The sequence below is a fragment of the Lathyrus oleraceus genome, chromosome 7 (genome assembly GCF_024323335.1).
Source record: "Lathyrus oleraceus cultivar Zhongwan6 chromosome 7, CAAS_Psat_ZW6_1.0, whole genome shotgun sequence".
NCBI lineage: Eukaryota > Viridiplantae > Streptophyta > Magnoliopsida > Fabales > Fabaceae > Lathyrus > Lathyrus oleraceus.
The window spans coordinates 443,863,950-443,869,949 of NC_066585.1; positions in this window are offsets into that span (position 1 = coordinate 443,863,950).

Below are 6,000 nucleotides of genomic sequence, written 5' to 3' on the forward strand. Positions count from 1 at the left end.
TGACCGGTCACAACCCCAAACTTAGCTTATTGCTTGTCCTCAAGTAATGTTCTACACGACAAAATATTTCACTTCCCAAAATTTAATTCTTACCACAATACTGTTGAGATCTTTCACGAATGCCTTAACTATCCCTTTCATAGTCCCTGCTTTTCCTAATGATTTTTCCACTACACTTCTACATTGACGTACCGCTTCACCTGTTAGCTTATATCATACTCTCACCAAGTATCTTCGGGTTATAGTGGTTACACTCACAACTCAGAATATGCAATATCAACTCATAAGTTTGAATAGTTTCTCCTTTCGTATCAACTGCACACAACACACCATTTTTTAGGTCTTTTGGATTGTAATGGGACTTGGGTTACAATGTGGTAAATACAAACAAAAGGGAAAACAAGTGGTTTGGGTTCAGAGCCAATGTCATTATTATTTTCACAGTGTTTCTTATATATCTCATTTTTAATTCTTTCTTTTTCAGTTTGCATTGCTCATTTTTTCTCTCTTTGATTTTCTCTTTTCTTTTCAACTGAGTGTTTCTTATTCGGTGAGTGTTGTTCTCGTACCATCGACAATTTTTTTTTTCTTTTTGTTTTCCTATGGTTGTTTTTCTTTTTCGCACTCATTTTACTTTCATATACTTATGGGGTTTACCCCAAACTTAGAATTTGACACAGCTTAATGACATAACATTGATTCTGAACATGGTAAGGAAGTGTTTAGGTCGTGGGTTACCTTTGTGTGGTTATATAAAACAAAGGCTACATGCTTAAACGGGGTTAACAAAGGATAATATTAACATGATGGCTATAAAGGCTTAGGGTTATATTCAAACAACATACCGCAGTGTGTGTATATATGCAGTGAAAGCCCCAAAGAACCTATACAAAGTCCGAGTGATAAAGACATACCTGAATATCGCTCATGATGACAATGTGTTTGGCTTTTTATGCACTCACATGTTAGGTAAAGCTTGACAGCATCCACAGTACTTCTAGTATGGTACGACTTCTTACTCAACTCGAAATGCACAAGGAATCTACATTAGTTGAGCTTTCGAAGTTGCGTTCGATCTTTTTTCAGTAGTATCAACTTTCTAGGAAGATCATTCACAACAAGCAACAGTGAGTGGAGTGATCATTTCATCCACTACCACTAGTGGTCGTCACCTAATCCAACAATAACACCAAGAACCTGAAATACATGCAGCGCATAGTACCCAAGAGTAAAAACAAACCAAATGCAAAACAGTAACAATGGGTAAATAATCAAAATAAACATAATAAAAATAAATAAAACAAACATCAAAATAAAACCTACCCCACACTTGAACTAAACATTGGCCCCAATGTTTTAGAACAAGATAGAATGAGGGGAACTCACAGTGCCCTACTGAGGAGGCTGAGGCGGAAAGTGCAACATCAACTGTTGCATCATCGGGTTCATCTCATTCAACATCGCCCCTTGTTGAGCCTGCTCAATGCCTTGTCTTTATTGCTCGATATGAAGGTCACCGAGCTCGGTTTGCACCCATACTCACTGGTCATGACTCATGGATGATGACCTAGTGCCCTACTGGAATGGCTCTTAGGGCGGGGGTACAAACGGCTCCTGCTGCTACTCGTCTTCATTCATGTGCTCACCTGGAGCATGTTCACCTACAACCAGATTTTTCAGTATTGTATCATTTCTCTGTATCAGGGTCAACACTCACATACAACCAATTAACACAGTCAATAATACTTACTCTGTCAGGATCAGGAAGTGCAATGATAAACCTTTTATGAATCAGAACAGAATAGTAATTATGTGCCACAAAAATCATACCTTGTCGGATGAGAGCTGCCATATCTATTTTGGTCTTACCTACCACCGGGGTGTCTTTAAGCAAAACCGTATGATACCCGAAATGTTCAGCAATCTGGGTAATCATGCCCCCAACGGAAATACATCAGGAATCTGCCCGACCAACTCTCCCCAAGTAATCGACTACAAAGGAAGTAACATTGATGGCAAGGTTTTGTGCCATATAGTACATGAAGAGCAACTCCCGTTGAGTTGTCACGCCCGTGCTATCACCCCGTCCAAACAGGGTGTATGCCATCCCTTTTTGGGCATAGCGGAAGCACAGGTTCTGGATGCCGGAGGCTTTTGCACCTTTTGAGGTGTAATCAGTCCTCCCAGTGTTGGAAGTCCAAAAATCTTTTGGATAAAACCCATTAGGAACCGCACCTGGTCCATATAGTGGGAGTCGGAGAATACCTGCCAACTCCTTAACAAAAATATCATGATAATTATTAAAAAGGCAAAATCGGAGAGTACCATAGTAATATTCTGTTATGTTAATCCACCGCTTCTCTAGTTGGAATTCGAGTGTGCTCAAGAATTCGAGCGTGATGTGCTTATAGGTCGGCGCTTAGAGGCTCATGAATTCCAACATCCCCGATACATGGAACATCCTGTCAACTTCAATTTTAAGGCCTAAATAAATAAGGGTTTGTTCACACATATACTTGGTGGGGGTGAGCTTTCACTTTCTATGAACTGAATACCGTTGCTCCTGCTCTGTATTGTCGAAGACTATGTTGTGCGGGTTTGGATTCTGGGTGGTCCTTTTCCGTGGCTTGAGGTTTCGGCCATTTGTTGCTTCCCTTGGAGGATTCTTCTTGGGGGCATTTTCGTACCTACAAAAATGTCAAAATTTTCGAAATAGAGAAAACGGAGACCGTGGTTAGGATAAGGGCAGAACATAGAGAAGGATTTGTGAAGGAAGTTTGTGATTTGGGTTTGTGGTGGTGGTAAAGGTGGAAGCTTTAGAGTGAGGCTTTAATGAAAGGTGAGGGTTTGTGAGAGAGAGAAGGTGGAGAAGATGAAATTGTGAGAGATAATGAATGGTTAGTGAGGAGATCAGAATTTTAGGGAAGGATAATATGGGGGTAATGAATGGTGAGTGGGTATTAAGGAGGGGTGGGGGCCATACGAAATTCAAAAATTTCAACAAAAAAAATCGCAGATCTGACACGGGCCGTGTCAGCTGACACGAGCGGCCTAAGGCCCTTGTCTCTTCAATTCTCACAGGCAATCTTGAGTATCCCTGACATGGGTTATGTCAACTGACACGGGCGTCTGTGGCAGGCCTCTGCCAAGGGGAACTTTCCTCATGTCTTCAGTGTTTCTGACACAGAAGGCCATGTTAGGCTGATGTTTATGCTCACTCTTTAGACTTTTTTCATGGCCCTGACACGGGCGACCGTGTCAGGCTGCTGTTATGCTTGATTTTCAGACTTTTCCATTCTCTTATTCCTAGATATGGTCCTTCTTTCTAGTACGACTTTTGTATTTATTTGAGTACCTTCTCCTTATAATGCAAAGTATTGTGCAAACCTACAAACACAAACAATATTTAGAAATAAAAATGTGTGGGTTGCCTCCCACGAAGTGCTTTGTTTAACATCACATGGCTCGATGGTTCACCTCATTATCCGTGTGGATATACATTCTTTACCCGACCAATTCCCCGTCCTTGAGGATAAGGCTTATGCTTATTTCTTTGTGCGCTTGGACTGGAACTAGGAGTTGGGTTGCTACTGGAGATAATGATACTTGAGAAGGCTTTCCTGTATCTTTTTCTGGTGTCTATGTGTTACTTTGCCTTCTCACCTTTGTCCTGATCAAGCCTACTTGATAGTGATGTTCTTTTTCTACCTCTAGCTCCTGGTCTTCAATAGCATTCAATTTTATTTCTTTATCATAAACTTTTAAGGTTATCGTGCCTTTGTCCATGTCGAGATTGCATCGACTTATCTGCATGAAAGGTCAACCAATAATGATGGGTGTCTCTTCATCTTTAGGTATGTCTAGGATCACAAAATAAACTGGAAAACTCAAGTCCTCTATCGTTACCAATGCGTCTTCTGCTACACCCTATGCATATTTTTTCGAGTGATCCGCAAACTTCAGATTTGTCTTTGTATCACTTACACTTTTAATACCCAACTTATGATAGATTGGTAATGGCATCGAACTCACACTAGCCCCGGAATCAATTAGTACCTTTCTTTAAGTTCTTTCTTTAATTGTGCATGGTACTGTTACCGTTCCATGGTCCTTCTGTTTGTTAGGAGTTTTTTGCTCCAGTGAACTTGCACTACACTTTTCTTTCAAGGGTACATGTTCTTCTGTGTTGGTTTCTTTTCGGCCATTACCTCTTCCATGAATTTTGTGTACATGGGCATTCTCTCGAATGGTTCAAATAAAGACATCCGACCCTCTATCTTTTTGAACATTGTCACGAGTTTCTCAAAGTCTGACTTGCTCGGATCCTTCTTTTTCACTCTCTGAGGGTAGGGTAACTTAATCACCGGTTTAGTATCCTTTTTATTTTTCTCTTCAGTTGGCTTGCCAAGTGGTATTACTTTTTCATCTTTTACGGCCCTCTCCCTTTTTGTCGTGACAGTATTAATATTCTCATGATTCCCTGGATTTTGAACTGTTTCACTTGGTAAGGAACCTGGTGTTCGAGAACTTACTAGTTGTTGTGCTATTTGACCCAGCTGAACTTCAAGATTTTTTTATTAAGGCAGTGGTGTTATTTTGATTGTTTCTAGTCTCCTGTTGGAATTGAATATTGTGAGCGGATAATTTTTCAATGGCAATCTTCCAATCTAGCTTTTTAGGAGCTTACTGTTGCTGCTGTTGTTGATATTGAGCCTGATATTGTCCTTGACCTTGTTGCGGGATATTCCCTCTCTGATCTTTCCAGGAGAAGTTAGGATGATTCTTCTAACCTGGGTTATAAGTGTTGGAGTAGGGATTATTCTGCTTCAAGAACTTTATCTCTTCAATTTGTTAAGGAGTTGCAAAGCAATACACCATGTGGTGAGGTCCATTATAAATTTCACAAGTGATGGCTTGAGCCGTTGAACTTGAGCTACCTATTGAGTACCTATATTCATAGCCTTTAATTTATTTTCCACTTCGGCAGTGATTGTGTCTTCCAGAAGGATTTTATTAGCTTCCAGTTTCAAATTAATGACTCCTTCAGGCTTGCTTGTACACCTGTCGTATAATTCCACATCCTCATTGGCAGTTATCGCTTCAATAATCCTTTTAATACCGGTGGTTGTTGAGAAATTTATTGAGCTACCAGCTGCTGTATAAATCAACTGTTTTGTCTTTATTTTTAGCCCGTTAACAAACATCTGCATTTGTTCAGTCTGATCCATATTATGAGTTGGGCAAGCTACTAAGACCCTTTTGAATCTTTTGTTGACATCTCCCAAAGACTCAACATCCTTATGTTTGAAGTTCAAGATTTCATACATTTTTCTCAAGAATACCGATGCTAGAAAATACCCATTTAAGAATGTAGTTTTCATCTCTTCCCATGATGTGATATTGCCCGCTGGGAGAGAGTAGAACCATTCTTCCGCCTTGTAAGACCCCAATTTTGACCCTAAGACCCCTCATGTTATCTCATCATTTGCATTGGCTTTGGGATCACACCTTGGTATCCTCCTCACCCTTTATTCATTGGGATTGCATTGGGAGAGATCACCAAGCATATTTGATTGTATCATACTTTATTTTTTTCTTTGTTTACTAACCAAAATGCCAAAAATATGTCTATGTATAACTTTGTTTCTTTTGTAGGTAGTGTGTGCATCTTCTTGTGCCTTATCAAGCTCACAACTAGGGTTTGAGACTCTCATGACAAGAGATCAATCAAAGAATGGTTCACCTTTGGTTCTAAACATTATATATGGATCTCCATGTTCATTATTTGTCATTTTGATCAAGAATTCGTCAAGAGTTTGAAGCTTGTTTGCCTTGGAAGCTGTTAGGGACCAATTAGTACTACTTTTTATATAATTTTATTGGTCCCTTTTACCAATTTTTGATATAATTACACAATTTTATTCTCACAATTTTGTACAAATGCAATTAGGTTTAATTGATGTTGTTTTGAGTAGTTATTTCACGTATTTGTTAGTTTTG